The following is a 24,043-nucleotide window of genomic DNA, read 5'->3' as shown; positions in this document are numbered from 1 at the left end:
AAATTGACTAAATAACCAATATTACTACCAGATATAATATCACCACTGAATAATACATTATTACCACTGAATAATACAATATTACCACTGAATAATACATTATTACCACTGAATAATACAATATTATCAGTGAATAATACATTACCATTGAATAATACATTACCACTGAATAATACATTATTACCACTGAATAATACAATATTATCACTGAATAATACATTACCACTGAACAATACATTACCACTGAATACATTACCACTGAATATTACATTACCACTGAATAATACAATATTACCACTGAATAATACATTACCACTGAATAATACATTATTACCACCGAATAATACATTACCACTGAATAATACATTACCACTGAATAATACATTATTACCACTGAATAATACATTACTGCCACTGAATAATACATTACCGCTGAATACATTACCACTGAATATTACATTACCACTGAATAATACATTACCACTGAATACATTATTACCACTGAATACGTTATTACCACTGAATAATACAATATTACCACTGAATAATGCAATATAATCACTGAATACATTATTACCACTGAATAATACATTATTACCACTGAAAAATACATTATTACCACTGAATAATACAATATTATCACTGAATAATACAATATTACCACTGAATAATACATTACCACTGAATAATACAATATTATCACTGAATACAATATTAGTACTGAATAATACATTACCACCACTGAATAATACATTACTACTGAATACATTACCACTGAATAATGCAATATTACCACTGAATAATACAATATTACCGCTGAATAATACAATATTACCACTGAATAATACATTATCACCACTGAATAATACATTCCCACTGAATAATACATTATTACCACTGAATAATACATTACCACTGAATAATACATTATCACCACTGAATAATACATTACCACTGAATACAATATTACCACTGAATACAATATTACCACTGAATAATACATTACCACTGAATAATGCATTATTACTACTGAATATTACATTACCACTGAATAATACAATACTACCACTGAATAATACAATATTACCACTGAAAAGCCCTAAAATGGCACTGGCGTCAGCAGACACGGCAGGGTGTCATGGCGTCAGCAGACACGAAAGGGCGTCATGGCGTCAGCAGACACGGCAGGGTGTCATGGCGTCAGCAGACACGGAAGGGTGCCATGGCTTCAGAAGACACGGCAGGGTATGAGGGCGTCAGCAGACACTCATGGGTGTCATGGCGTCAGCAGACACGGCAGGGGTTCAGGGCGTCAGCAGACAGTAAAAGCAAGATAAAAGTATAGTTAAACTGGCGTAAAGTTGTTCACAGTTGTTAAACTTGTCGTCAAGCTGGAAATTTCTGTAGCAAAGATTATTGGGAAAACTTAAAATTGACTAAATAACCAATATTACTACCAGATATAATATCACCACTGAATAATACATTATTACCACTGAATAATACAATATTACCACTGAATAATACATTATTACCACTGAATAATACAATATTATCAGTGAATAATACATTACCATTGAATAATACATTACCACTGAATAATACATTATTACCACTGAATAATACAATATTATCACTGAATAATACATTACCACTGAACAATACATTACCACTGAATACATTACCACTGAATATTACATTACCACTGAATAATACAATATTACCACTGAATAATACATTACCACTGAATAATACATTATTACCACCGAATAATACATTACCACTGAATAATACATTACCACTGAATAATACATTATTACCACTGAATAATACATTACTGCCACTGAATAATACATTACCGCTGAATACATTACCACTGAATATTACATTACCACTGAATAATACATTACCACTGAATACATTATTACCACTGAATACGTTATTACCACTGAATAATACAATATTACCACTGAATAATGCAATATAATCACTGAATACATTATTACCACTGAATAATACATTATTACCACTGAAAAATACATTATTACCACTGAATAATACAATATTATCACTGAATAATACAATATTACCACTGAATAATACATTACCACTGAATAATACAATATTATCACTGAATACAATATTAGTACTGAATAATACATTACCACCACTGAATAATACATTACTACTGAATACATTACCACTGAATAATGCAATATTACCACTGAATAATACAATATTACCGCTGAATAATACAATATTACCACTGAATAATACATTATCACCACTGAATAATACATTCCCACTGAATAATACATTATTACCACTGAATAATACATTACCACTGAATAATACATTATCACCACTGAATAATACATTACCACTGAATACAATATTACCACTGAATACAATATTACCACTGAATAATACATTACCACTGAATAATGCATTATTACTACTGAATATTACATTACCACTGAATAATACAATACTACCACTGAATAATACAATATTACCACTGAAAAGCCCTAAAATGGCACTGGTGTTGGTATCTCAGGATAAGTGGTGTTGGTGTCTCAGGATAAATGGTGTTGGTATCTCTGGATAAGTGGTGTTGATACCTCAGGATAAGTGGCGTTGGTATCTCAGAATAAGTGGTGTTGGTGTCTCAGGATAAGTGGTGTTGGTATCTCAGGATAAGTGGTGTTGGTATCTCAGGATAAGTGGTGTTGGTGTCTCAGGATAAGTGGCGTTGGTATCTCAGGATAAGTGGTGTTGGTGTCTCAGGATTAGTGGTGTTGGTATCTCAGGATAAGTGGTGTTGGTGTCTCAGGATAAGTGGCGTTGGTATCTCAGGATAAGTGGTGTTGGTGTCTCAGGATAAGTGGTGTTGGTATCTCAGGATAAGTGGTGTTGGTATCTCAGGATAAGTGGCGTTGGTATCTCAGGATAAGTGGTGTTGGTGTCTCAGGATAAGTGGTGTTGGTATCTCAGGATAAGTGGTGTTGGTATCTCAGGATAAGTGGTGTTGGTGTCTCAGGATAAGTGGCGTTGGTATCTCAGGATAAGTGGTGTTGGTGTCTCAGGATTAGTGGTGTTGGTATCTCAGGATAAGTGGTGTTGGTGTCTCAGGATAAGTGGCGTTGGTATCTCAGGATAAGTGGTGTTGGTGTCTCAGGATAAGTGGCATTGGTATCTCAGGATAAGTGGTGTTGGTATCTCAGGATAAGTGGTGTTGATATCTCAGGATAAGTGGTGTTGGTGTCTCAGGATAAGTGGTGTTGGTGTCTCAGGATAAGTGGTGTTGGTATCTCAGGATAAGTGGTGTTGGTATCTCAGGATAGGTGGTGTTGGTGTCTCAGGATAAGTGGCGTTGGTATCTCAGGTTAAGTGGTGTTGGTATCTCAGGATAAGTGGTGTTGGTATCTCAGGATAAGTGGTGTTGGTATCTCAGGATAAGTGGTGTTGGTATCTCAGGATAAGTGGTGTTGGTGTCTCAGGATAAGTGGTGTTGGTATCTCAGGATAAGTGGTGTTGGTATCTCAGGATAAGTGGTGTTGGTATCTCAGGATAAGTGGTGTTGGTGTCTCAGGATAAGTGGTGTTGGTATCTCAGGATAAGTGGTGTTGGTATCTCAGGATAAGTGGTGTTGGTATCTCAGGATAAGTGGTGTTGGTATCTCAGGATAAGTAGTATTGGTATCTCAGGATAAGTGGTGTTGGTATCTCAGGATAAGTGGTGTTGGTATCTCAGGATAAGTAGTATTGGTATCTCAGGATAAGTGGTGTTGGTATCTCAGGATAAGTGGTGTTGGTATCTCAGGATAAGTAGTATTGGTATCTCAGGATAAGTGGTGTTGGTATCTCAGGATAAGTGGTGTTGGTATCTCAGGATAAGTAGTATTGGTATCTCAGGATAAGTGGTGTTGGTATCTCAGGATAAGTGGTGTTGGTATCTCAGGATAAGTGGTGTTGGTGTCTTTGGGTAAGTGGTGTTGGTATCTCAGGATAAGTAGTATTGGTATCTCAGGATAAGTGGTGTTGGTATCTCAGGATAAGTGGTGTTGGTGTCTCTGGGTAAGTGGTGTTGGTATCCTGGAAAAGTGAAATAAGTGTTGAGAGACTCACACCTGTTTAAGTCTCTTGCTTACCATTGGCACTAAGTTGTGCCTCCTACCAATGGCACTAAGTTGTGTATGCTAACAGTGGCACTAAGTTGTGTTCCCTCCTAGTAGCACTAAGTTATATATATATATTACATATATATATTATCATGCATGAGAGGTCCTTACACTTTATATATATATATATATATATTTATATATTTATATAAATATATATATATATATATATATATATATATATATATATATATATATATATATATATATATATATATATATGTATGTATATTTATAGGACGGGGTCCACCTCTGGTGTAAATTGTGGGACCCATAGCCTCGGAGAAGTGGATAAAAAGGTTTCAAGGAAGAATATTTGGATTTCTTCCTGAAGCCGTTTGAATATTCCACTTCCCCTACCACCCCATCTTATCAAATATTTTTTTTTACCAATAGGAATATTTTATTACATAATATGGTACAGAAGATTTAAGAGATGCATTGTTGATATAAAGGTGGCATATAAGGTACATGTTGTTACGTGTGTATCACCGATTATAAGGCGAAAATCTCATTCATATATATATATATATATATATATATATATATATATATATATATATATATATATATATATATATATATATATATATATATATATATATATATATATTAACTGTACACACACACACACACACACATTAAGATGACAGTAAACATGTGATGTCATAATGTACAGAACAACCACTGTGGAAAAAGTGATGAAATTCCAAGACCTTTCGTGTTTTCTCACATTATCATGGAACAGTTCCTTGATTATGTGAGAAATCACGAAAGTTCTTGGAATTTCACTATTTTTCACAGTGGTTCTGCATATAATATGTATATTAGCGTAATCTTTTTATTTCAGGTGAACCGTGACTGAGGAAAGAACCTGAAGCAAATGTGGGCGTGAGTATAACTTATATAATGTTACCCCAACACTTGCGAACTTTGAGTGAATGGTTACAAGGTAGGTGTACTTTCTAGGTGGGTGAAGTAGAGAGTAGTTGTACTTTATAGGTGGGGTTGTACTTTATAGGTGGGTGAAGGAGAGGGTAGTCGTACTTTCTAGGTGAGTGGAGGAGAGGGTAGGTGTGCTTTCTAGGTGAGTGGAGGAGAGGGCAGGTGTACTTTCTAGATGGATGGAGGAGAGGGTAGGTGTACTTTCCAGATGAATGGAGGAGAGGGTAGGTGTACTTTCTAGGTGAGTGAAGGAAAAGGTAGGTGTACTTTCTAGGTCGGTGGAGGAGAGGGTAGGTGTACTTTCTAGGTGGGTGGAGGAGAGGGTAGGAATACTTTGTAGGTGGGTAAGGGAGAAGATAGGTGTACTTTCTAGGTGGATGGAGAAGATAAGTATACTTTCTAGGTGAACGAGTAAGTTTGTAAGTGTTTTATATTAAGTTTTATCTTTCACATCTCATCCTTCATAATATTCTATAAGACACATGCCTTTTACATCTCCTAGCAACTTTACTGTCAAGTGCTTCAAGTGCTAGTAATATTACCATACATGAGAGTTCCTTACTCTTGTTCGCCAGTGCTTCAAGTACTAATAATCCCAGCATGAGAGATCCTTACTCTTGTCTGCCAGTGCTTCAAGTACTAATAATCCCAGCATGAGAGTTCCTTACTCTTGTCTGCCAGTGCTTCAAGTACTAATAATCCCAGCATGAGAGATCCTTACTCTTGTCTGCCAGTGCTTCAAGTGTTAGTAATCCCAACATGAGAGATCCTTACTCTTGTCTGCCAGTGCTTCAAGTGTTAGTAATCCCATCATGAGAGATCCTTACTCTTGTCTGCCAGTGCTTCAAGTGCTAGTAATCCCTGCATGAGAGATCCTTACTCTTGTCTGCCAGTGCTTCAAGTGCTAGTAATCCCAGCATGAGAGATCCTTACTCTTGTCTGCCAGTGCTTCAAGTGTTAGTAATCCCAACATGAGAGATCCTTACTCTTGTCTGCCAGTGCTTCAATTGCTAGTAATCTCAGCATGAGAGATCCTTACTCTTGTCTGCCAGTGCTTCAAGTGCTAGTAATCGCAGCATGAGAGATCCTTACTCTTGTCTGCCAGTGCTTCAAGTGTTAGTAATCCCAACATGAGAGATCCTTACTCTTGTCTGCCAGTGCTTCAATTGCTAGTAATCTCAGCATGAGAGATCCTTACTCTTGTCTGCCAGTGCTTCAAGTGCTAGTAATCGCAGCATGAGAGATCCTTACTCTTGTCTGCCAGTGCTTGAAGTGCTAGTAATCCCAGCAAGAGAGTTCCTTACTCCTGTCTGCCAGTGCTTCAAGTGTTAGTAATCCCAACATGAGAGATAATTACTCTCGTCTGCCACTTCTTCAAGTGCTAATAATCCGAGCATCAGAGGTCCTGCTCCAAAACACGCTACTGTTGCAAGTGCTCTTGATCACTTCTGATGTAAATGCTTTATGTGGCCTAACAGCTTTGGCCCTTATCCTGCTAACTTTAATCATTTCCCAAAACGTAAGTAACATGTCCTCTCCTTCAGTCATGTCTAACCTTTTTGCCAACATTCTATCCCCTCCCACCACCACTCCCTCCAGCTTCCCTCACCTTCCACTCACTGCAATCACCCATCCTCACACTCCGTCCACATCATCTGCTTCTACTCCATCTATCTTTTTTTTTTTTACCGCTCCCTCTGCCCCATCCTACGCCGCTACCCCTCAGAGGCTTCTCCACTTCCTTCCCATGTTGTAAGAGGGAAGGAGCACCGCAGCATGCCTACTGACCCATGCTAGGCCCGTCCCAGTTACACACTCACGTACTTGTCCAACCTATTTTTCAAGGTTCACAAGGTGCTTGGTTATTTGTCACTTTACCAACAAAACGCGACCAATTAGATGTTCTTGACGCACTTTATAATGTCTTTATTTTTCAAATATTGGTATTAAAATGAAATATAGAATTGTGCTGTAAGTTCATCTAAGATTTTTCTAGTATTCTCACTCCTTACTAAGAATTTCAATATAGGTTAGAGTCGATTATTGTTCTCAAATCAACGCACATTATTGTTAATTAGCCTAAACAGGTTAGTGTATAGTGATTTTCCTTCTTAAGACAATAATTGTTTTTTTTCTCAACAGATGTAAGAAACTCTGTGATCAGGAAGTGAGTAATATTCTCACAGCAGGTGTACAATGCACTCTGTCATCAAATATTTTCTTTCACAGTAAGTGGCAGTATGATGGAGTGAAATCTGATCCAAGAAAGGTGAGCGGCAGACACACACACTACCATCACCCAGCTACCGCTCTACCAACTCTCTTCATTAATTACGATACCAATATCGGCCCACACCACTACACAACCTGCCACAGAGCTGCTCCACCACCAATTACGTGTATTACATGTTTCCCATCCAACAGAAGCTTGGCGAACGGAAACAGGTCAGTACTTCTGTTGTCTGAAGCTACAGACTTAGCTTCTGTTGTTTGGGAGTACAGTCTTACTCCTTTTTGGAGCTACAATCTTAGCCTCTGTTGCTAGGGGCTACATTCCTCGTCATAGCCATTGTGTGACCAGTGTTACAGCTGGTGCTTGGTGTCACTACCATGGTGTGACCAGTGTTAAGCTGGTGTCAATTGTCACTACCATGGTGTGACCAGTGTTACAGCTGGTGCCTGGTGTCACTACCATGGTGTGACCAGTGTTACAGCTGGTGCTTGGTGTCACTACCATGGTGTGACCAGTGTTAAGCTGGTGCCTGGTGTCACTACCATGGTATGACCAGTGTTACAGCTGGTGCCTGGTGTCACTACCATGGTGTGACCAGTGTTACAGCTGGTGCCTGGTGTCACTATCAATGTGTGACCAGTATTACAGCTGGTGTCACAACCATGGTGTGACCACCAGTGTTACAGCTGGTGTCACAACCATGGTATGACCAGTGTTACAGCTGGTGCCTGGTGTCACTAACATGGTGTGACCAGTGTTACAGCTGGTGCCTGATGTCACTATCATGGTGTGACCAGTGTTACAGCTGGTGCCTGGTGTCAGCCATGGTGTGACCAGTGTTACAGCTGGTGCCTGGTGTCAGCCAAGATGTGACCAGTATTACAGCTGGTGTCACAACCATGGTGTGACCAGTGCTACAGCTGGTGTCACAACCATGGTGTGACCAGTGTTACAGCTGGTGCCTGGCGTCACTACCATGGTGTGACTAGTGTTACAGCTGGTGCCTGGTGTCGCTACCATTGTGTGACCATTGTTACAGCTGGTGCCTGGTGTCACTACCATGGTGTGACCAGTGTTACAGCTGGTGCCTGGTGTCACTACCATGGTGTGACCAGTGTTACAGCTTGTGCCTGGTGTCAGCCATGGTGTGACCAGTGTTACCGCTGGTGCCTGGTGTCAGCCATGGTGTGACCAGTATTACAGCTGGTGTCACAACCATGGTGTGACCAGTGTTACAGCTGGTGTCACAGCCATGGTGTGACCAGTGTTACAGCTGGTGTCACAACCATGGTGTGACCAGTGTTACAGCTGGTGTCATAACCATGGTGTGACCAGTGTTATAGCTGGTGCCTGGTGTCACTACCATGGTGTGACCAGTGTTACAGCTGGTGCCTGGTGTCACTACCATGGTGTAACCAGTGTTACAGCTGGTGCCTGGTGTCAACCATGGTGTGACCAGTATTACAGCTGGTGTTACAACTATGGTGTGACCAGTGTTACAGCTGGCGCCTGGTGTCACAACCATTGTGTGGCCAGTATTACAGCTGGTGTCACAACCATGGTGTGACCAGTGTTACAGCTGGTGTCACAATCATGGTGTGACCAGTGTTACAGCTGGTGCCTGGTGTCACTACCATGGTGTGACCAGTGTTACAGCTGGTGCCTGGTGTCAACCATGGTGTGACCAGTATTACAGCTGGTGTCACTACCATGGTGTGGCCAGTGTTACAGCTGGTGCCTGGTGTCACTACCATGGTGTGACCAGTGTTACAGCTGGAGCCTGGTGTCAACCATGGTGTGACCAGTATTACAGCTGGTGTTACAACTATGGTGTGACCAGTGTTACAGCTGGTGCCTGGTGTCACAACCATGGTGTGGCCTGTATTACAGCTGGTGTCACAACCATGGTGTGACCACCAGTGTTACAGCTGGTGTCACAACCATGGTGTGACCAGTGTTACAGCTGGTGTCACAACCATGGTGTGACCAGTATTACAGCTGGTGTCGCAACCATGGTGTGACCAGTGTTACAGCTTGTGTCACAATCATGGTGTGACCAGTGTTACAGCTGGTGCCTGGTGTCACTACCATGGTGTGACCAGTGTTACAGCTGGTGCCTGGTGTCACTACCATGGTGTGACCAGTGTTACAGCTGGTGCCTGGTGTCACTACCATGGTGTGACCAGTGTTACAGCTGGTACCTGGTGTCAACCATGGTGTGACCAGTATTACAGCTGGTGTTACAACCATGGTGTGACAAGTGTTACAGCTGGTGCCTGGTGTCACAACCATGGTGTGGCCAGTATTACAGCTGGTGTCACAACCATGGCGTGACCACCAGTGTTACAGCTGGTGTCACAACCATGGTGTGACCAGTGTTACAGCTGGTGTCACAACCATGGTGTGACCACCAGTATTACAGCTGGTGTCACAATCATGGTGTGACCAGTGTTACAGCTGGTGTCACAATCATGGTGTGACCAGTGTTACATCTGGTGCCTGGTGTCACTACCATGGTGTGACCAGTGTTACAGCTGGTGCCTGGTGTCATTACCATGGTGTGACCAGTGTTACAGCTGGTACCTGGTGTCAACCATGGTGTGACCAGTATTACAGCTGGTGTCACAATCATGGTGTGACCAGTGTTACAGCTGGTGTCACAATCATGGTGTGACCAGTGTTACATCTGGTGCCTGGTGTCACTACCATGGTGTGACCAGTGTTACAGCTGGTGCCTGGTGTCACTACCATGGTGTGACCAGTGTTACAGCTGGTACCTGGTGTCAACCATGGTGTGACCAGTATTACAGCTGGTGTCACAACCATGGTGTGACTAGTGTTACAGCTGGTGCCTGGTGTCACAACCATGGTGTGACCAATATTACAGCTGGTGTGACCACCAGTGTTACAGCTGGTGTCACAACCATGGTGTGACCACCAGTGTTACAGCTGGTGTCACAACCATGGTGTGACCACCAGTATTACAGCTTGTGTCACAACCATGGTATGACCAGTGTTACAGCTGGTGTCTGGTGTCACAACTATGGTGTGACACCAGACACACCATAGTTGTGACACCAGATCACACTGTTGTGACACGCAGATCACACTGTTGGTCACACTATGGTGTGACCAACAGTGTGATCTGCGCATCTCTCTGAAAGATAAGCAATGATTGAATGTGTTTGTGTTGTGTGAGACATTCTACCTTGGTAGGAAACAAACAGCGCATTAGTAATGAGTTACACATTTTTAGTATACGTATTTGCACTAGGTATTACCATCTGATGGCTTACAAGTACTGTGGTAACATCAGGTGTATTTTTCAGATGAAGCAGCGGTCGTGTGGACACTCCTTCTGACAACTCTTAACAGGTAACTTGTTACTACACTTGTTCTAACATTATTATTATTATTATCAAGAAGAAGCGCTAAACCACAAGGGTCTTGTTCTAACAACACTTAACAGGTAACTTGTTAGTTACTCATTCATGTTTATAACGTGCTGCAAAATATGACTGTTCTGTATCAATAATCTTTGGAGTATTTAATCAGTTATCGGTATGAAACCTTCCTCTTCTTCTCATTAGCGTACTAACACTAGTCTTAAGGCTGAATAAAACTAATCGCAGCTATATTAATCTACATTTTTTTTTAGTATCACTCAAGCTAACGTTCATAAAGAGGTACAATTGCAGTTACATGAAATACTTTATTGTCGATGTGTCGCTCACTCAGTGAGCTTAAGTCACAAACATATAAACCTGGTGTGACAGTGTAATTTGTCTTCCAATAGGAGTATGTATAACAAACCAAAATGCACTGGCCGGGAATCAAACCCTCGATACTTTAACTCGGCACCCGAGTACTAGACCACTGAGCCATCAGTGTTACATACATCAGGTGCCCAGTAGCACTGAATCTGCTAATAAGATATGAGATATTATCTCCTTTATAGTATAATAATAAGATATTATCTCCTTTATAGTATAATAATAATAAGGTGTTAAAAGGACCACAATGGAAATAAGTCACTTTGTCTGACTTTTCTGGGTTAGCCTGGGTTCTCTACATATATGCTGCTATGTATGATAATCTATGTAACTGTGTTTTGTGTATATACCTGAATAAACTTACTGTTGGTGACACGTCGTAACGGATTCCAGTTAACTGCAGTTAACATGGAATTATTTTTCCAGTAATGTTAACAATAAGGATTGAATCCAAAGTTATTTATTGCACTTCGTAAATATATTGGAAAAAGACTAGTGAAACGACAACATAGGGAGCTCATGATGTGGTTAATGTTTACAATTTATCTTCTTCCTCCTCCATCTCTCAAATCCTCGACCTTCCCTAAACTTCTCTTATTTTAACAGTACGACTGAAAAGCTTGGCTTTATATAGCTTACGAGTAGTTGGCAGCCTGAAGCTTTTACTGTTTTTCTTGCGATTATTTTTCAACTCTCTCCTTTCTTTTCGTCATAAGCAAGTTTTTTAATATTCAGATATTGCAGAGTTCAAAGGGAAGTTGGGTACAGAGAAGCTTTACATAGAGAAATCACGGTAGGAAACTTAAATCTGGAATAGAGTAACGAAAAAGGAGTTATACGTAAGGCGATCTGAGATTGAAATGAAGAATGAATATATTTGAAAGTGGAAGTTGACGAGATGAATGAATCTTGGTTGAAGTGAGGAAAGTAGAGATGGTGAGTGTGTGACTTGAAGATCAAACATGATATCCCCAGGAAGTATCACAGTCCTAGTAGTTAAGACCCAGCTCGCCTCCCACTTCAACTCCCACACTTAATTCTACACTTTGCATATAGTTAAAAAAAAAAGACATTTACATCTGTATACGTACGTGTGTGTCTGTATTCACGCTTGTTATCTCAGTTCTTTGCAGTGGTAGTCTGTGCTAATATCCTCGCCTCTTAAATTACACTCTCATCACCGGCTATGTTTTCCCGGCCTTTCGTTATATTAATGGTTCGGTATGTATTCCTGAGAAGTAGATGAGTAAAACATATATGCAACAGTTTGATGCAATATTACCCTGACGTTTCTCCTGCTCATAAGGCTTCTTTAGTCGACATACTACACACAGAAGAGGGAAACGTACATAAGTGATCAGTCCCCAGTTCCTCACCCTTGGTAAGTGTTCAGGTATATAACTTCGATCGGTGTGAAACTGAGACAAGAGAATGTAGTCTCTTATAATAGAACCGGTAGTGAGTTGGGGAAGTGTTACACTGGCTGTTTACCTGGAGTTTACCTGGAGAGAGTTCCGGGGGTCAACGCCCACGCGGCCCGGTCTGTGACCAGATCTCCTGGTGGATCAGAGCCTGATCAACCAGGCTATTACTGCTGGCTGCACGCAATCCAACGTACGAGCCACAGCCTGGCTGGTCAGGTACCGACTTTAGGTGCTTGTCCAGTGCCAGCTTGAAGACAGCCAGGGGTCTATTGGTAATCCCCCTTATGTATGCTGGGAGGCAGTTGAACAGTCTCGGGCCCCTGACACTTATTGTATTGTCTCTTAACGTGCTAGTGACACCCCTGCTTTTCATTGGGGGGATGTTGCATCGTCTGCCGAATCTTTTGCTTTCGTTGTGAGTGATTTTCGTGTGCAAGTTCGGTACTTCAATTCAATTCAATTCGGTTCAAAGTTTATTCTCTGTAAGGATTACAATGCTCAGTTTACAGAATTTGGTTATTGTGTGGTTTACATGTAGTAAAATAATGATTACAGAGTGTACCACTAGAACACCTAGCATGGCTAGGCATTTCGGGCAGTCCCTCTAGCATTTTCCAGGTGTATATAATCATGTATCTCTCCCGCCTGCGTTCCAGGGAGTACAGGTTCAGGAACTTCAAGCGCTCCCAGTAATTGAGGTGGTTTATCTCCGTTATGTGCGCTGTGAAGGTTCTCCGTACATTTTCTAGGTCAGTAATTTCACCTGCCTTGAAAGGTGCTGTTAGTGTGCGGCAATATTCCAGCCTAGATAGAACAAGCGACCTGAAGAGTGTCATCATGGGCTTGGCCTCCCTAGTTTTGAAGGTTCTCATTACCCATCCTTTCATTTTTCTAGCAGATGCGATTGATACAATGTTATGGTCCTTGAAGGTGAGATCCTCCGACATGATCACTCCCAGGTCTTTGACGCTGGTTTTTCGCTATATTTTGTGGAAGGAATTTGTTTTGTACTCTGATGAAGTTTTAATTTTCTCATCTTTACCATATCGGAATAATTGAAATTTCTCATCGTTGAACTTCATATTGTTTTCTGCAGCCCACTGAAAGATTTTGTTGATGTCCGCCTGGAGCCTTGCAATGTCTGCAATGGAAGACACTGTCATGCAGATTCGGGTATCATCTGCAAAGGAAGACACGGTGCTGTGGCTGACATCCTTGTCTGTGTCAGATATGAGGATGAGGAACAAGATGGGAGCGAGTACTGTGCCTTGTGGAACAGAGCTTTTCACCGTAGCCGCCTCAGACTTTACTCTGTTGACTACTACTCTTTGTGTTCTGTTTGTGAGGAAATTATAGATCCATCGACCAACTTTTCCTGTTATTCCTTTAGCACGCATTTTGTGCGCTATTACGCCATGGTCACACTTGTCGAAGGCTTTTGCAAAGTCTGTATATATTACATCTGCATTCTTTTTGTCTTCTAGTGCATCTAGGACCTTGTCGTAGTGATCCAATAGTTGAGACAGACAGGAGCGACCTGCTCGAAACCCATGTTGCCGTGGGTTGTGTAATTGATGGGTATCTAGATGGGTGGCGATGTTGCTTCTTAGGACCCTTTCAAAGATTTGTGTGAAATGGGATGTTAGTGCTATCGGTCTGTAGTTCTTTGCTATTGCTTTACTGCCCCCTTTGTGGAGTGGGGCTATGTCTGTTGTTTTTAGTAACTGTGGGACGACCCCCGAGTCCATGCTCCCTCTCCATAGGATGGTAAAAGCTCGTGATAGGGGCTTCTTGCAGTTCTTGATGAACACGGAGTTCCATGAGTCTGGCCCTGGGGCAGAGTGCATGGGCATGTCATTTATCGCCTGTTCGAAGTCATTTGGCGTCAGTATAAATCAAATAGGCTTGTGTTAACCAAATTCTGTGGCTCTCTCATAAAAAATTCATTTTGATCTTCAACTCTCAGTCTGGTTAGTGGCTTGCTAAAAACTGAGTCATATTGGGTCTTGAGTAGCTCACTCATTTCCTTGCTGTCATCTGTGTAGAACCCATCTTGTTTAAGTAGGGGCCCAGTACTGGATGTTGTTCTCGACTTTGATTTGGCATAAGAAAAGAAATACTTTGGGTTTCTTTCGATTTCATTTATGGCTTTTAGTTCTTCTCGCGATTCCTGACTCCTATAAGATTCCTTTAGCTTAAGTTCGATGTTTGCTATTTCTCTGACCAGTGACTCCCTACGCATTTCACATATATTGGCCTCTTTTAGCCGCTCTGTTATTCTTTTCCGTCGCCTGTAAAGGGAGCGCCTGTCTCTTTCTATTTTACATCTCCTTTTTCTTAAAGGAATAAGCCTTGAGCATACATCGAGTGCCACCGAGTTAATCTGTTCTAGACATAAGTTGGGGTCTGTGTTGCTTAGTATATCTTCCCAGCTTATATCGTTTAGGACTTGGTTTACTTGGTCCCACTTTATGTTCTTGTTATTGAAGTTGAATTTGGTGAAGGCTCCCTCGTTACTAATTTCATTTTTCGGTCTTGGGCTCCGCACATACATGTCTGAACCTCGATTATATTGTGATCTGAGTATATTGTTTTTGATATGGTGACATTTCGTATCAGATCATCATTGTTAGTGAAGATGAGGTCTAGTGTATTCTCCAGTCTAGTAGGCTCTATTATTTGCTGGTTTAAGTTGAATTTTGTGCAGAGATTTAAAAGCTTGTGTATGTGTGAGTTCTCGTCAGAGCTGCCTCCTGGTGTTATCACTGCAACAACATTATTTGCTATATTCCTCCATTTTAGGTGCCTCAAGTTGAAATCTTCCATGAGCAAGATGTTGGGGGCAGGAGCTGGCAGATTTTCCAGACATTGGTCAATTTTTAACAGATGTTCCTGGAATTGCTGGGATGTTGCATCCGGAGGCTTGTAGACTACCACAATGACTAGGTTTTGGTTCTCTATCTTTACTGCTAAAACTTCTACTATATAATTTGAGGCATTAAGCAGTTCTGTGCAAACAAGTGACTCTGCGATATACAGGCCAACCTCCCCCCTTTTGCCTGTTCACTCTGTCACATCTGTATAGGTTGTAACGTGGGATCCATATTTCGTTGTCCAAGTGATCCTTTATGTGGGTCTCTGTGAAAGCCGTGAACATTGCATTTGCCTCTTCAAGCAGTCCATGGATGAAAGGTACTTTGTTGTTCATTGCTCGCTTTAGACCCTGTATATTTGCAAAGAAGAATGTCATCGGACTGGTGGTACTGGGGGAGGGGAATTTTTTTCGGCACTAGTATCTGTATCTGTTGGTTTGGAGTGGAGGCCATCGACTGTGGTTCAACTCCAGAAATGACTGGATTTGGCGTACGATTTCTGCCATTTCCTGCCAGTTTTTTTTTCCTTCCTGGCACTAAAAAAAACCTCTCCCTCTTGAGTGGCTGTGGCTACCCAGGTTTTTTCATGGCCTGGATGTTTTGTATCTTTTTGTCCCCTTTAGATGGTGTGCCTGGCAATTTAAGTTATAGTGCAGTCTTTCCTGTACTGAAGAGGGACACATTTCAGGATGAAAAAGCTTACAGGAAGGGAGTTTGCATTTTCCTGTTGTAATATGGGTGGTTCGTACGTTGGATTGCGTCATGGCCGGCAGTAATAGACTGGTTGATTAGGCCCTGATCCACCTCAAAGTCTGGTCATGGACCCGGTCGGGGGGCGTTGACCCCCGGAACACCCTCCAGATAGACTCCAGGTATTCCCCCCATGCCCTACTGTTCCTTTGCCTCGCATTTCAGTCTGTCACGGCTCAGCGAATCTTCTGATTATTATTATAATAAAAAAGAAGCGCTAAACCACAAGGGCTATACAGCGCTGCAGGGCAGAAAGGAAGCAGGGGTATCAGGTGGCTTAAGGGAGAGGGATAATTAGTAGGTTACGGAGAACAGCGGGGCAGTGGATAGTGCAGGGATAGAGAGTAGCAAGAGATTGAGGTAGAAAGGGCTGAAGGGAGTGCAAAAGGTATCATCATCAGAGTTTGTGGAGTAAGTCAGTTGTTGTCAAGAAGTCAATGAGAGAGTCAGGATTAAAGGAGGGTCCATCAGCAAGAAGGGAAGGTAAAGAGAGAGCGGTAGAGCAGAGACGACGTTGGAGGTAAATTCTGCTTGCTCATTGATAGAGAGGGCAGCCTAACAGAATGTGGCTAACCGATACTGGAACCTGACACATCTCACAGAGAGGAACAGGGTGCCTCTCCATGAGTAAGACGAGTGTGGCCAATGCGAAGACGGGAGAGAGTAGTCTCCCAACCTCGACACTGATGACAAGAAAACGGCCAGTAACCTATACTCGGTTTTACAGAATGAAGTTTGTTACCAAGTAGATTAGACCAACATTGTTGCCAATGGGTGTGAAGGTGGGTAGCTATTACAGCAAAATAGTCTGTAAATGGAACACCTCTTTATGAAACTGGTAGGTCATGTACTGCTGACCGCGCAGCAGTGTCTGCCTGTTCATTGCCCTGTATGTCAACATGACAAGGGACCCAACAAAAAACAATATCTTTATGCTTGGTAGAGATATGGCATAGCCAAAGTTGGATACGGAGGACTAGGGGGTTAAGTGTATAAAATTTTTGTATAGCCTCTAGAGCACTAAGGGAGTTTGAGACAACCACAAATGATGACACAGGCATAGATGCAATATGGATAAGTGCTGCAAGAATGGCATACAATTCGGCTGTAAAAATGCTAGTCGAGGATAGTAAATGTCCTCGCACGACACTGTCCAGAAACACTGCTGCGAATCTGACGCCATCAGAAGACTTGAAGCCATCTGTGTACACTGTGATGGCATGAGAATGAGAGCAGAAGTGGTCAAGAAAAAGAGAGCAGGAAGCTACCATAGGCAGTTGGATTTTCATGCAAGGGAGTGAGAAAGAATGGACTCTAACAGCTGGAACTTCCCAGGGGGGTAGGGAAAAGTGAGATGCTACATGAACATAGAAAGGTGGTAACTGAAGGGAAGACAAGAGCGAATGTAGTCGAAAAGAAAAGGGACGGAGCAAACAGGGATGACGAACAAATATACAATGTCTACTAACATCGGTGACTGTTCTATATATGGAAGGATTACGGAGATCATGAGAGCGAACATAGTAGCAAAGGCAATGGGCATCACGGCGATCAGACAAGGATGGAATATTCGCTTCTGCATAGAGGCTCTCAACAGGGGAAGAGCGAAAGGCACCAAGGCACAAACGTAATCCCTTATGATGGATGGGATTAACGCTCGAGAGAGTAGTAGAAGCATCTGAATAGATCTGATCACCATAATCGAGTTTCGATAAATTGAGGGCTGAATGTAGACAAAGGAGAGTTCGACAGTCAGCTCTCCATGAAAGATGAGCAAGGGTTTTAAGAAGGTTCAGTCGGTTGTGACAAGTTGCCTTCAGAGAGGTAATGTGAGGTTTCCAGGATAACTTACAAAGAGAAGGCCTAGAAACCTCACGTTCAGGGATACGTGAGCCATAAAGGCACAAAGGATGATCGGAGATTACAGAGTGTCTAGTGAAGGTAATTTGGTGAGTTTTGGTACTGGAAAATTTAGACCCATGCGTGGTGGCCCAATTGGAAACATGGTTGACTGCATGCTGGATAGAAACTGTAATGAGGTGACAGTCAGTGCCTGCACAAGCTATAGCGAAGTCATCAACATAGAGTGATGACCAAATATTGGATGGAAGACTAGAGGCCAAATCATTTATAGCAAGGATAAAAAGTGTAGTGCTCAGAACACATCCCTGGGGGACACCCTCAGCTTGGACAAAGTCCAGGGAGAGCACATTATTAACCTGAACATGAAAATGTCTGCCAGTTAAATAGTTTTTAAGGAAGGATGGTAGATTGCCTTGGAGGCCTAAGAAGTGGGCTTGGGCCAAAATATTATACCTCCAAGTTGTATCATATGCCTTCTCAAGGTCAAAAAATATGGCAATAACCGAGTGGTTATTCACAAAGGCATTACAAACATACGTATCCAAGTGTAGTAAGGGGTCTATGGTAGAACAGCCCTTACGAAAGCCATATTGACTAGTGGAGAGACTGTTGTGTGTCGCTAAATACCACATTAAACGTCGATTTACCAGACGCTCCATCACTCTGCAAACTGCACTGGTAAGAGCAATGGGACTATAGTGGGAGGCATCATGTCCTGTAGTACCCGGTTTGTGGAAAGGGAGAACAATGGCAGATTTCCACAGCTGGGGGAGAACTCCTTGTGACCAAATAAGATTGAAGAGGTGTAAGAGGACTACAAGGGCTGACTGATGTAAATGTTGTAACATTCGAACATGAATGTCGTCAGGCCCAGCTGCCGATGACCGGCAAGCTGAGTGTGTCTCCTCCAGTTCCTGAAGTGTAGAAGGCACGTTATATGGTTCTTCAATGAGAGAAAAAAAATCCAAGGGTGCTAACTCTCTGGCAGACTTCGAGGAAAGAAACGAGGGGCATAGATGGAGCCCCAGAGAAATATAGACCAGATGATTGCCAATTTCAATGGCAATGTCAAGGTGGTTTGCTATATCAACACAGGCAACCTGCAGAACAGGAGCTGGGTTAGGAGAGTATTTACCACTCAATTTAAGTACTTTCTTCCAGGCTGCACTCATAGAGGAAGCCGAGGTGATGGTGGAAACAATCTCGCCAGCAAGTGTGTTTAGCATCACGGATGACATGGCGAGCAACCGCTCTCATCTGCTTAAAATCAAGAAGTCTCTCTGTGGTTCTATTGTACTGGTACCTGCCCCATGCAGAGCGTTTTCAAACATACTGCCCGAGCACAAGCAGGAGACCACTATGGCACACACTTCTGAGAATGCCTGCCTGAGGTTTGGGGGATAGAATGAGAAGCTGCGGTTAAAACTGATGTCGAGAAGAGGTATAAAAGCTCATCAATGGAGGATGAAGAAGGAACCTCACTAAAAGCAGTTAGTTGCGAGTAAAGGTCCCAATTTGCTTGATCAAATTGCCAGTGAGGGCTACGAAGAGGTGGTGAATATCAAGGAAAAGTAAGAATGATTGGAAAGTGATTGCTGTCATGTAAGTCCGGTAGAACAGACCAGGTGAAGTCTAGTGCAGTGGAGGAAGAGCAGACCGAGAGATCAATGCAAGAGAGAGTATGAGTACGAGGATCAGAATGGGTGGGAGTACCCGTATTTAAAACATGGAGGGGGTGAGAAGCGAGAAAAGCCTCCAACTGAATGCCACGTGAGTCACAATGAGACCCTCCCCAGAGGAAATGGTGAGCATTAAAATCGCCAAGTAACAGAAGTGGAGGCGGTAAGGATGAAACAAGAAAGGCAAAATCTGGGATAATGCCCGAGAAGGAGAGAGATACAAAGAACATATTGTAAACCTCTTATTCAAGTGGATACGGGCTGCAGTGTAATACAGCGAGGTATGGACAAATAGTTGATGTTACGGAATATCATTGCGTAGAAGAAGGGCACTTTCATTAAAGGTCCCATCTAAAAAAGGATCTGAAGAATACAATAAATTATAGCTTGAGATGGGCTGGAAAACAGCCGAGTGTAATTTTGGTTCTTGTAAGCAAACACCAACAGGGAAAAACCGGGAAAACAACATCTGAAACTCACCCCAATTACCCCTGATGCTGTGGATATTCCACTGTAAATAGGCCATGATTGGCAACAAGGAAAATACCAGGAATCTGCAGGGAAGGGCAGGTACTAGGGACTAGAGGGGTTAGAAAAGTCTACATGCGGTGGCATCGGAAAATGTTCAAGCAGCGAAGGAATGGAGCGTTGCGAAGAATGGAGTTGTGGAGATGGAGGAGAGGGAAGAGAAGGAACAGGAGGTGGATCAGTGTCCATTGAAGTTTTAGTCTCTGCAATATATTTTGAAATAGCTTCAAGTGTTTCTGAATTCAAAGATGTTGTATGGGAGACAATGTTGGAGATAGAATAGGAGGGTGAGTAAAGATTGGGACAGTAATGGACTGTACTAAAGTAGGGGGGGACAAAAGCATGTTGGGAACTGGATTAGTAGTGTGGAATGGGACAGAAGAGGCAGAAACCTGGGAGGCAGCAGAAGAGGGAGAAACTTGGGAAGGAACAGGGGTGGAAGGCACAGAACGAGGAGGAGGGTGAGACTCCACACTTGTAATAGAGCCAGTGAGAGGGGAAGAGCCAGGTACAGAGACTGAAAAGGTAAAATGTGGACGGGGAAGGAGGGGGCAAAGAAGATTTGAGCAAATGGGATTTTTTAGACTTCTGAGAAGTAGAGGCGCGATTGGTAGGTGTTGTACGAGGTCTTGTCGCTACCAGGGCTTGTGAAGGAGAACTCGAAGATGTCATAACAGACTGAGGTGTTGAAGTAGGGACATCTGAGCCCAGGACAGCAAAAGAATTAGATACAGAAGTGACTACGGGAGGGGTAACCACAGAGGAGGCTGCAGAAGATGGGACCCCAGAAGTGGGGGAACGTTTTGAAACATGAGAAAAAGAAACACGGGGTAGTCTCCCTTGGAGGCGGAGATGAGAAACTGCCATAGCATAAGGGAGATCTTCTGCCTCTGAGGCAACGGATTTCACACTCATTTAAGTAGACCTGGCAACGGCGAGGGTACAAAGGGTGAGCCTCATGACAATTAAGGCAAGATGGAGGTTGACTGCAAGATGTATTAGAATGGTCGTCGGCACCACAGACTGGGCATTTACCTGGAGTTACCTGGAGAGAGTTCCGGGGGTCAACGCCCCCGCGGCCCGGTCTGTGACCAGGCCTCCTGGTGGATCAGAGCCTGATCAACCAGGCTGTTGCTGCTGGCTGCACGCAAACCAACGTACGAGCCACAGCCCGGCTGATCAGGAACTGACTTTAGGTGCTTGTCCAGTGCCAGCTTGAAGACTGCCAGGGTTCTGTTGGTAATCCCCCTTATGTGTGCTGGGAGGCAGTTGAACAGTCTCGGGCCCCTGACACTTATTGTATGGTCTCTTAACGTGCTAGTGACACCCCTGCTTTTCATTGGGGGGATGGTGCATCGTCTGCCAAGTCTTTTGCTTTCGTAGTGAGTGATTTTCGTGTGCAAGTTCGGTACTAGTCCCTCTAGGATTTTCCAGGTGTATATAATCATGTATCTCTCCCTCCTGCGTTCCAGGGAATACAGGTTTAGAAACCTCAAGCGCTCCCAGTAATTGAGGTGTTTTATCTCCGTTATGCGCGCCGTGAAAGTTCTCTGTACATTTTCTAGGTCGGCAATTTCACCTGCCTTGAAAGGTGCTGTTAGATTGCAGCAATATTCCAGCCTAGATAGAACAAGTGACCTGAAGAGTGTCATCATGGGCTTGGCCTCCCTAGTTTTGAAGGTTCTCATTATCCATCCTGTCATTTTTCTAGCAGATGCGATTGATACAGTGTTATGGTCCTTGAAGGTGAGATCCTCCGACATAATCACTCCCAGGTCTTTGACGTTGGTGTTTCGCTCTATTTTGTGGCCAGAATTTGTTTTGTACTCTGATGAAGATTTAATTTCCTCATGTTTACCATATCTGAGTAATTGAAATTTCTCATCGTTGAACTTCATATTGTTTTCTGCAGCCCACTGAAAGATTTGGTTGATGTCTGCCTGTAGCCTTGCAGTGTCTGCAATGGAAGACACTGTCATGCAGATTCGGGTGTCATCTGCAAAGGAAGACACGGTGCTGTGGCTGACATCCTTGTCTATGTCGGATATGAGGATGAGGAACAAGATGGGAGCTAGTACTGTGCCTTGTGGAACAGAGCTTTTCACCGTAGCTGCCTCGGACTTTACTCTGTTGACGACTACTCTCTGTGTTCTGTTAGTGAGGAAATTATAGATCCATCGACCGACTTTTCCTGTTATTCCTTTAGCACGCTATAGATCTGAAATATTTTGCTGGGTGACCAAATCGCCAGCAATTTCTACACTGTTGCGGTGTAGGGATCACATTTCGAATTTGTAACTGATGTCCTGCTACATAAACAGAGGACGGGAGTTCATGGCTGTCAAAAGTTAATCAAGCCACATTGCAAGGGTATCGTCTCTGCCCGTGGGCAGGAAGGACATAAGTGTCTACCTTGAGGATTGGGAGATCTTGGAGTTCCAGCTGTTCAAGAATGTCATTGCCACATGTCTGAAAATTCTGTTGGACTTTGGTATGGGGCAGAATGACAGTACCACTACAAGAATTGAGAAAATGATGTTTTTCGATAGTGACAGGAATAGTATCGATATGTGAAAGAAGAGAAAGATCATGAGCTTGGGTAGCATTCTGGACAATGATGATGCACATACTGCTCTTCAGAGCATGAAAGGAAATATCTCTACCAACATGGCGGAGGAGCCCCTTGCCAATACTATGGTCGGAAAGATAGGCAATAGAGGAATTCAGTCGTATAGTCAAAAATTTTGTCCATTGTGCATTCCGAAACTGAGAATGGAAAGGGAGTGCTTGACGTGTTGATCTTTTTTGAGAAGAACGAGGTGGTGGTGAACTATCATCATCATGCAATTGTCGCTGGCGTTTAGGGGTGGGACCAGAGTTGGCCCGACGTGAAACGGGCTGGCGATTCGAAAATTGCTGCACTGTAGAGGTAGAGGCTGGAAACATAGTCAAAGGAGAGCTGAGGTCAGACAAATCGAAGGAATCAGTCGAAACCCCGATACCTGAAGCGGGTGAGGAAACAGCTCCAGCAAGAGGTATAGGGGCATCAGGAGTGTCTGAAGAGTGGTCAAAAAATGAGGCAGGGTCAGAATGGGGTGCGATATAAAGAAGGGGCCCGGGGGTAGTAGGTTCGTGGATTGGGTTCTCCATAGTTAGGTTACTTCTTTTCTTTTTGTTTTTAAGAAAAAAAAATAAAAAAAAAGAATAAAAAAGGGGGAAGCAGGGAGGAATAGTTCCTAGGAGGAATGAAAGGCCCAGAAATCTCCCTCCGCACCCAAGAGGACCTCAGCACTGCAAGTAGCACAGATGCAGCATGGAACCCATGCCATACCCTACCCTTCATGCCAGTAAACCAGCAATCCGGGGTAGCAACCTCACATCTGCCGAGCTACCTCGGTGGACAAAAGGGAGGGCAGCCGGATATCCACCACAAAGCATACCTCCTTCAGCCACCACCCCTGGAATCCGAAAGGCAGCTTCCAGAGATACACCCGTTGCCCGAAAGATGCCCAAAGCCACCCTCTAGGATACCGGGACATCCCCAGGCGATCCAGATTCCACGGCAAACTATGCCACCTCCAAGAACCTCAACAGAATGGGATGGACCCCGGTACCCTTCCCCCTACGTAGGAACCAGCTTGCCTGTGGGAAGAATCCTACAGGCCAAAATAAGGAAGGGAATGAGGGAGGGATGGGTAGGAGGAGGAAGAAAGGGAAAAGGGAGGTTGGGGAGGATAGGATAGGGGAGGGGGGATTGGGGGGTAATTAGGTTCGGTCTGAGAAAGGAGACCAACA

At 43.0% G+C, this 24,043-nt stretch overlaps 1 protein-coding gene across 1 annotated transcript in view; it reads left to right on the top strand.

The window, feature by feature from the left end:
• The window catches only part of LOC128684494 (platelet glycoprotein V), a 623,615-nt gene that overhangs the window by 548,126 nt on the left and 51,446 nt on the right, over positions 1-24,043 (top strand). The window contains exons 3-5 of the mRNA XM_053770694.2: positions 5,031-5,071; positions 7,355-7,570; positions 10,688-10,733. The gene's annotated coding sequence lies outside the window, so the exon portion shown is untranslated. The remainder of the gene's footprint in view (positions 1-5,030; positions 5,072-7,354; positions 7,571-10,687; positions 10,734-24,043) is intronic.

Source organism: Cherax quadricarinatus, chromosome 4 (genome assembly GCF_038502225.1).
Source record: "Cherax quadricarinatus isolate ZL_2023a chromosome 4, ASM3850222v1, whole genome shotgun sequence".
Classification (NCBI taxonomy): domain Eukaryota; kingdom Metazoa; phylum Arthropoda; class Malacostraca; order Decapoda; family Parastacidae; genus Cherax; species Cherax quadricarinatus.
The sequence above is the reverse complement of the archived record's forward strand: the minus strand, read 5'-3'. Positions and strand labels throughout refer to the sequence as shown.